Here is a 9756-nt window from a genome sequence, read left to right as displayed (position 1 = left end):
GGGGGGGGGGGGGGGGGGGGGGGGGGGCATAGGGGAACGAGGCGCAGGCGCGAACGTATTTTCACGCTATCTCTCTCCCATACGAGTACGCATTGCCTCCTCTTTTTGTTATTTTATAATACTTTTTACTTGAATAGCGCCCGCGGTGTTTTATATGAAAGGGTGAAAAATAAAAGATTGCCGAAACTTTTTTTGATAGAGCTGCGAAGTCACTGACGCCGAATTTGAATAGAGCGCATGTGTCTAGTGAATATTGTAGTTGCGCCTGTAATTTGCTTTATATTTGTGTGCTATGCGCGACGATGAATATTCATGGAGCTGGAAAAGATGGATGGAAGGACTAATAGATATGTATCGGTATGCCTTGATGCACTGCGTTAAATTTAATGTTATGTGTTGAAAAGTTGAATAATGGTAAATACAGATGGTCTTTGATGGATTACAAATTAACCGTACATACGCTTTCATGTCTCGAAAAATTGGAATGTGCACATTGTTTTTCATAAGGGATTTATTATCCGCTTATTTTCGCTTGCGTTAAAAATTGCAAATCAAAATCTGCAAAATGTATTAAATTTAGAACACAAAATCTATGAGAATAGTGCCATTTACGCGCACAACTCTGAAAATATACATTATTATTTATGCATGAGATTTGAACGTTAAAAATCAAGATACTTTGAGTCATTTGTTTGACATCACATAATGAGAGGAAAGAGTAATATATTGCCGAGGATAAACAAGCGAATAAGCAAATAAAAGAATGCGAGTAATATTAACGGTTCGATTTTGGCACAGCGCTCACGTCTATTATATTTTAATCGCTAGATTAATTATTATTGCTTAATAATTATAAAAAATATATCGCTATTTAATTAACTAAATGTTATATTTAGTAAGAGCCCCATTCGAGTTAAATTTCTTATTCGCAGTTTGCTTTCAACCAGATAATAATGCAATTTGCGCTACCATCGGTAATATAATATTTTCTTATTCTACATTAAAGAGGTTTAAGCTATTACAGCAGCACTGCAATATTTCATGAAATAAATCATGTTACACAATATATTGGCTACTTTTATTTAAAGGGGACCTAAAGCTAATCACATTTTCAAAAATATAACCAGTGATAATGTAATAATATTTTGAAAATTTATTATTCTACATATAATAAAGCTATATATTTATTATTGAGCCATAAATAATATATATATATATATATATATATATATATATTTTTTTTTTATGTTTAAGTCTTCTAAAATATTTTGATAGATTTATAGAAAAATATTAAGTAATGCTTCCATATAAAATATTTGTAACAGCAATTATCTTTAATAGCTCTTTATATTTGAATACTAATAATACATTTCATAATACTTGCGTGCTCAATATTTTAATTAATTATGTTAAAAATGAAGAATAATCTAAAATTGATGAAATACAAATAAACGTAGGAATTCATTAAAGACAAACGATTTTCTTTTATTAAAAACTATACACATATCCCTTGAACGTACACTACTATTGTACTTTTATACGTACTTTTTATAATGTACTTTGCAATAAAATTTAAAAAGTGTAATGTCCTTTATTATGTTTTTAATTATAATTTGTTTTTGTTACAGTTTTACAATAGCCAAAAATAGAATACGATATTAAGTAGGTAATTTGTCATAATTTATCGTTATTTGCGCGCAAATTAAATAAAAAATATTACTTACATTTTTCATGCTTACATTAAAGATTTTACGGCGGATTAATAGTATTATTACACACTTACGAATTTTTACTTATGGCTGCATTTATATAATATATGAATAATTGATAACTTTGTTTTCAATGGAACCTATTTTTACGGAACTTTTTAAAAATTATGATTACACACTAAAAGTAGGGAAAAATTTCCGCATCAAATGTGATTTTTCATGGCGAATCCGATAATTCGACGTTTTTGCATTATCGCATTTCCTCGTATGTGCCTTTTTTTCATCGAACATCTCGGCAGGGCGTTTGAAATACGTGCGTGACGTGAATTCAATTTACTTTCGAATTGCCATCACTGGCATTAAGCGACGTGCGAGAAAGGAAATTACTATTTTATTTGGAGAAAACGCGAGGTGAAAAGCCGATTTGCGACCGAAAAATATAGGGGCCGTAAGAGCCACTTTCGAATTCGGTCGTCTTCGAGTACGGTCGAATGATCGACATATTTTTCACTGTTTTCCATGTGTAATGTTACTTTCACGGTCAACTGTACCGCCGTGATAAATACTATTAAAAGCAAGAGAAATTTTTTTTATGTATTGAGGACAAACATTAATGGGGTATCAATTTTGTCTCTGCGATGAGACTTAATATGCACTAAATTCAAACCTATTGACTAGTACATTACTCCAGGTATTAAGTTCGACTTTCTAATAATGCTTTAACACTTGAAATTACTCATTACACTATTTTGAAAACAACTATTTTACATTGCACTACATTGTAATTATCACCATATAATTTACAAATATCTATTACACAAACTCATAATTAATAATTATATTTACTTATTAGAATTATTATTTAAAAATACTTTTCAGAAATGCTAATTATAATTTCCGTTAATAAGTTCTAATTTGCACATTAAGTTATTAGAGCTTGTTGGTAATATTTATAAATAATAATATTAATAATAAATTAATATATAATCGTAATTTATAATGTTTAACAATATTAAATTTTTGATAAGGGTGAATATTAAATAGTCAAATGCTAATTTTCTTTTCTTGGCATTTCTACTAGATGGAAACTATTTCATCTATTTATTTTCATCTCGATAATGAAATTAATCGAAGTAACAATTCTAATGCGCTATTTTTGAAAATCTTTCTAAAGTTTAACGACCTTGATGTACGTCAACAAATGTTAATAATAATGGTCGTGATACCACTGTAAAAATTCTTAATAAATCACGCAATTTGTTTCATACTGACAAGATCATTTTTATCAATAAATTCTCTCCCTTATGGATTTTATGTACTTAACTATTTTTATCGTTCACAAGTCTAATATCATGCCTCGTAACTTATTGTATGAATATATTCATCTTAAATAAATTTATTAAAGGATGGATTTTTCAAATGTTTAATAAGGCACAGCTTGTGTCTTAAAATATTACGAAAGTCTCGTGAAATGAGACGCACAATAAATAAAGCACTTATTACTTTAGATACGAAATAATTAATACCATAAACAAAATATCGTGAAACTTATTTTTGTATGTAACGATTATTATTTTATTGAGATCGAATGTATAATCGAATTCGACCTTGTCAATTATCATATTGTTAGTATATTTTCAAATTATCACTATGTATTTGTATATTATCAGAAGAAAAAAACGCAAATCTTAAACAAACTTTAATCCATATAAAGTCTTTTTCAAATTTCGTTTAATTATACTTAGTCATTTAATATAAAGTACCCATAACCGTTGATTATATTATATTCGTTGGTTGAATTATGTAATATATAGATTTTTCTATAATGACGATTTATTAAGACGTAAGAACTATTTCGAAATATTAATTTGAGAATGTTAATTAAGTTCTGAATCTTGAAAAGAAATTTGTTCAACGACCGATTTTTTCACATCAAATATGTGGCATAACGAAAACATTTATTTAACATCATAATTGCAGTATAATATCTGCGAAATAGCTGCGGGACCTGATATAGTTAACTTTGAAAACTATTAATATTTATGGCATAAATTTTGTAATTAAACTATTTTTATCTTAATACTAATGATGTTTTATATTAGTATATAATTATATAATTATACATTTATGTTATTCCATATTTAATTTTCCAAGAAATCATTATTTAATGGAACATACTGAACAAATCATTGAAGCATAATTTTATTTTATGAAAAAATGCCAATTGTAATGCTGAGTTTAAAGACATATTACTGAAATTATTTTGTAGTTAGTAAAAAAAAGTCACTTACCATTCCTTAATGACATTTTTATTCCTTGAACTTTATTCTTTATATTTCAAGGTATATTAATGATTTGTTCAGTCTGCCATATCCTCAATTTTTCAACTAGACAATTAATTAATTAATTATTTATTGAAAATAGTAAAATTATAGAATAAAAATATACTGTATTTGTGACTCTAATTGTTTATGAATTCAGAAGATACTAGATGCATTCTATGGATCGTTTATTTCAATGCCAAAATCAAAAGCATTTTTTTATATAAATATTTTTCTTATTAAAAATAATGAGAATAATTATTAACAATAATGATATGTAAAAAATATAAACGTCCAAATAAAAATTGTATATATAAAAAATATAAAAAATACCCGCCCAACGTGGGGCTCGAACCCACGACCCTGAGATTAAGAGTCTCATGCTCTACCGACTGAGCTAGCCGGGCTTGTATAGATTTTTAGCAAGAAACATAATTTAAGTCGTTATTTTTTATTCTATTTTGGAGAGGGACAAATAGGGTCCAGCTGGTTCACTAGCGTGCGAATTCTTTGTCAGCATAATTCGTTTATTAACGTACTTTGTAATAGTATGATTATATTTTTATAATATAATTTGTTTCATTATGCTACACAATTTCAGCATACATCACCGGATAAAGAGTAGGCGTGGCACAAGAAAAGTGAAGTGTACATCGACGACCGTTGAAGTTGCAAATTGCAAATATTACGAGTCTAATAAAAAAATATATATAATAGATTTTTAACACATTTTCTTTATTGCCATTTAGTCGCTAAATTATTTAAATCAAATACAAGTAACATTCTGAAACCGTTCTAATCTAGGCACGAAATTTGGAAACTATTATATTCAAGTTATATAGAAATTTATAAACAAAAATTTCCTATTAAAATATTATTTCATACTGCTCTTTTAAATTTATTTAGAAGTTTAAGCGAAATCTTGCAAGTATTCCCTACGACGTTTAATATTAATAAAAAGTCTGTGAATAATAATCAACTTTTAATGAAAAATATGAAATTTTTATTATGATTATTATAAAATAAAATTATATTAAAATTGTGATTTTTATATAAAAATGCATTTAGTAAATAAAAGAAAATTATTGTTCAATGTTTGTTTAAAAATCTGATTTTTAAGAAAATTTAAATTCGTATGTTATGTTTAATGATGATTATGCTTATAGAAAATTTAAATTTATCTTATTAAACTTGTTATTCATACATTTTTATAAATACAAAGAAATTAAATTTTAAGAGATAATACTATTTGTATAATTTTCATGATATTTTTTATGTATATAGATTATATTCTAAATATATATATATTTAGATATATATTTATATATATCTAACTAAAATATAAAAAATATATGTTCTAAAGTTGTATAAATTTCACAAATAATATTATTAATAGAAAATTGACAATAACAAGTTGAATTTACTTCTATATAAAATATTAAATTACTCTTATATCAATTTTAAGTATTGTTAATATAAAAAATCTAACATGGAATAGAATTGTAATGCAATTTAATAGTCCAGCTATGTGATTACATGTATAATTACACATCAATTTAACATATAAATATACTATGAAAATTAGTACATCTTCATAATATCAATAAAATCATCAGTTTGCGGAATAAAAGATAAGACATAAAACATAAATAAGATTTATATGCATTAATAAATTTGTTATACAACCATATAAGTAAAAATCATCAATGTTAATGAAAATTACTGAACCAAAACCAAATATATAAACAAAATTTAACTTATAGTATACGATATTCTTTCTGCTAATATCATGAATCATGAAATGGTTTTTGTTCCAGGCGTTAATTTCATAAATATAGAATTAAAAAAAACTTGTCTCGTTGTCCATTACAAAGAGTTTGACATCTTTTTTTTTTTAAATAAAAATAAAAAATAGTTTATGAATAACGTTGTTCGAAATTGAAATTATTCGAAAATCGGGAATTTTTTAATTTTAAATTACACTTTCAATAAATGTTTGTCTTATTTCAGCTCTACGCAATTTGCGTTTATTACATTTATATTTCATATACTTGACTTCCATAGTTGAAATATTTAATGGTATTGAACGAAAACTTGCCTTGTGGAATATAAAAACGCATAAGAACAAAATGTATTAGCTTTTCTTTTTTCTCATGATTTGATTACATTATCCACATCTTGAATTTATTCAGCGTCGTAATGAATTCCATCGATTTGTCCTTATAACGATAAACTCCACGTGAAAGGCCGCAATTAACTCATATTATGGAATTGTTGTTTTGTCTCTTCAATCTACATACTAATCGCCTCTTACCTGTAGTACTACAATTAATGATGATTAATTACGGTGTTGGTTACATCGGAGCGAATATTCTGTATCCTGAATTTCTCAGTTTAGTGATGTTGCGTGTTTTCCGTTTCTCGAGCTTCCTTACTTATTAACTCGACGCTTATCCCCCTTGTGCTTTACCAAATGCCTTTTATTCTTTTAATGAACCTTATTCTCATCTTCTCTTGCCTGATAATTTTTAACGTTATAAGTTTTGATAATATTTGAAGAAAGATCGTATGGTTTAAGGTGTCTTTTTTGCTTTTATAATTCAACGAATAATAAATTATTATCGAATATTCGATCATTTATAAAAATAAATTTATATAATAAAAATAAAGGATTGTAAAATACTTATGAAGTTATTAATATTGTTAAGGACATTCTTACATTTGTGGCTTGACTGATTTCTATATGCAAAAATGATCTCGGTTTTTTTTCTCTATTACTTTTTGTTGAGCTAAAACTATTTGAATATTAAATTGCACAGATATTTCAGACGCATTCGAATATGACGAATAAATTTCCAATAATCGAATCGACAAGTATTCTAATATCTGTAGAATTCGGATAATGTAATTAGTTAGATTTTTAATCAGAATAGTACATGTGTTATGCCATTATTTGATTTTATTATTTAATTATTAAATGCATAGATGTATATCTCCAAAATTTATAAATAAACTATGGTCTTAAGCGAGAATTTCAGCAAAACTTTCAGCCGCTACTTATTTAGATTTAAAAATTCATTTTAAAAATCATTTTATAATAGAACGCCGAGGTCATTGAATCTGAATATTAAATTTATATTTTACATAAAAAATATCTATATCAATTGAGATTAATCTACAATAATCATGAGTATAAGAAGACTGGAATAAACTTAATATATAAAAAAAGTTTATTGGCCAATTTCATAATATCAACATAATTTTGTATTACTGTGCATATGCATTATTCTTCAAATACTAGTTATTATTAAATAGTCTATTGATTTTTTTTATGATTAATAATATAAAAAATTTGAATTGATTTGAATTGATATAAAACAAACCATTTATATCACATATATTAAATCTTTTATTTTACGATCAACATTAGTTAATGTGGAATTATTTGTACATAAGTATTGACATAAAAAAATTAAAGAACAATGCAAGATATAATCTAAAAATAGATCAGTTATAGAAACAGTTTTGTTCTTTAGAATATAATTGTTACGAAGTCGATTGATTTTATTTCTATTGTTCTTTATATATAATTCCTCCTCACAGTAATTTCAGATTTAAATCTATAACAAGATAAAAATTCTACTTTGAAATGAATGAATCGTACTTTTTTATGAAGATAATTTTAAAATAAGAAAATTATTTTAATGCTAGTTTACTTAATAAAAAAAATACTAAAACGTGTAGATTCGTGACTTTTACAGGAAAATAAGGATTATTAAAGTTGTGATGAAAAGATGCAATTAGGTAACAAATATGCCAATTTGGTTTTTTTTTCTATCTATAGGTAAATAATTTTATGCTAGAAAACTTTCGACAAATATCTGAGAAATATATTCATATTTTTATTTAAGAGTATTTGTAATTATTAAAAAACATATTTCAAAATGATGCGATTTTATGATTAAAAAAATTTCTCGTATCAGAAAAGATATAAACTTTATTTTTTCATGCTGTTATGCAACATAAATGTTGATCTTTTTTGGTAATAATAATATTTGCTTACAAATCTATTTACAAATACTGTCTCTCTCTCTCCCTCTCTCTCTCTCTCTCTCTCTTTGCTTTCTCTCCTATTTTCTGGGTAATAAGTTAGTTGATTGGCAACCGTTTCTTGAAACTGTACTTTATATACCAAAAAATTTGGATACCTGAATAGAATAATTTTCTATGGTCTGTTTCACTCACTTTTCAAGTGAGTTTCCTAATATTTATGTATAATCAAGAAGTTCTAAGAAGATGAAACTTAATCGTAAAATTGTAATGCAGTAAATATAAATTTAAATATATTTAAAAGTAAATAACTATGTATCATTTTTTATAATAGATCAAAAGTTTGTAAAATACATTCCATAATAACGCATATTTTAAACTTTATGTTAAAATAACATAAACAAATGTTAACAACATATATTTAATACTGAATATTTATTGTAAAGTTATTAACATGAGACGTGATATTTTAAAATTAGAAAATAAAGTATACAATTAAATATATTGATAATATGATAATTAATATATTGCTATTGGAATTGAAAAAGTGGAAAGACATTTTATTTATTGTTGCAGACTAAAAATTGATTTCTAGTTTGAATACGAATTCTCAATATATGCGATCGATTTTACTTTCAGTAATGTAACTTTTCGAAAATACACAGCATCAAATTGGCCAAATATTTAATTTATATATAAGTTAAATATAAACTTCCTGCACTTACGTTCAATCACTCAGAGTGGATTATATTAGTTGAAGCAGAGATTGATTTATTTGTGACAAGATTTCAGCTACCAATGACAAATGATTCCATCCCTTTCAATGAAAATTGAAACTAATATGATATGATAATTCATCTGATTAGAAACTACCTAAATATAATAAAAATTATGTGTAGTTATTTTATATTCTATTAAATTTAGTTCTTCTTTAATTAAATTCATATTTAATTTGCAATGCCAGTATAAAAATTCTTTTTTTCCTTTTATTTTTTCGTGCATGCAAATTATCATTGTGTTTTCATTATCTCAAATAATTTTATTAATAAAATTATTTTAAAGTACATGTGTATATATTTTTTAATTACATCTCTATATATTTAATTAAAAATTTTTATTTCAATAGTTATTTTGAATTTAAGGGCATCAAGAAGAATATTTGTAAGTTATGAAATATATATAGAGATCATTTTAAATCTAGAATAGTTGATAAATAGTTGATAACTCATATATAATATTATGTAAAATTAAATGTAATATAATAAAAGAATCTATGCTTAGAGAATTTTATACTATCCGATGTAAATTAATTAATTCAAATTTTTGAAAATTGCAACAAATTAAAATGTTACTTAATAAATTCTTTTATATATTGATTGTACAGTAAATCGAGTTTTATTTATTCAATACTTCAAAATAGCCAAATCTGTCTTAAAATTAACGAAGTAGGGTACAAAAGTCTTATTGCCATATTTATTGAAATGCATGATATATCAAATATTTACTTTCAGTAATTTACTATATTTCATAAATCTAGAATATTGTGTTTTTAGCAATATTTAGATCCTATATAAATAAATAATATTATGAATTGAAAAAAAATTATAAAAATATAATAATCTCATTTTAACCCATATAAATTTTCAAGGAATTAATAATTAAGATTCAAATATTTC

The 9756-nt window shown here is 24.9% G+C and overlaps 1 non-coding gene across 1 annotated transcript; it reads right to left on the bottom strand.

Annotated features, from left to right (window-relative positions):
* Positions 1 to 4364: 4364 nt before the first annotated feature.
* On the bottom strand, positions 4365 to 4437 carry TRNAK-CUU (transfer RNA lysine (anticodon CUU)). Its single transcript has one exon. It is a non-coding gene; the product is annotated as a tRNA-Lys (tRNA).
* Between the last annotated feature and the right edge of the window lie 5319 nt (positions 4438 to 9756).

This window comes from Ceratosolen solmsi, unplaced genomic scaffold (genome assembly GCF_000503995.2).
Source record: "Ceratosolen solmsi marchali unplaced genomic scaffold, CerSol_1.0 scaffold10, whole genome shotgun sequence".
NCBI lineage: Eukaryota > Metazoa > Arthropoda > Insecta > Hymenoptera > Agaonidae > Ceratosolen > Ceratosolen solmsi.
The sequence above is the reverse complement of the archived record's forward strand: the minus strand, read 5'-3'. Positions and strand labels throughout refer to the sequence as shown.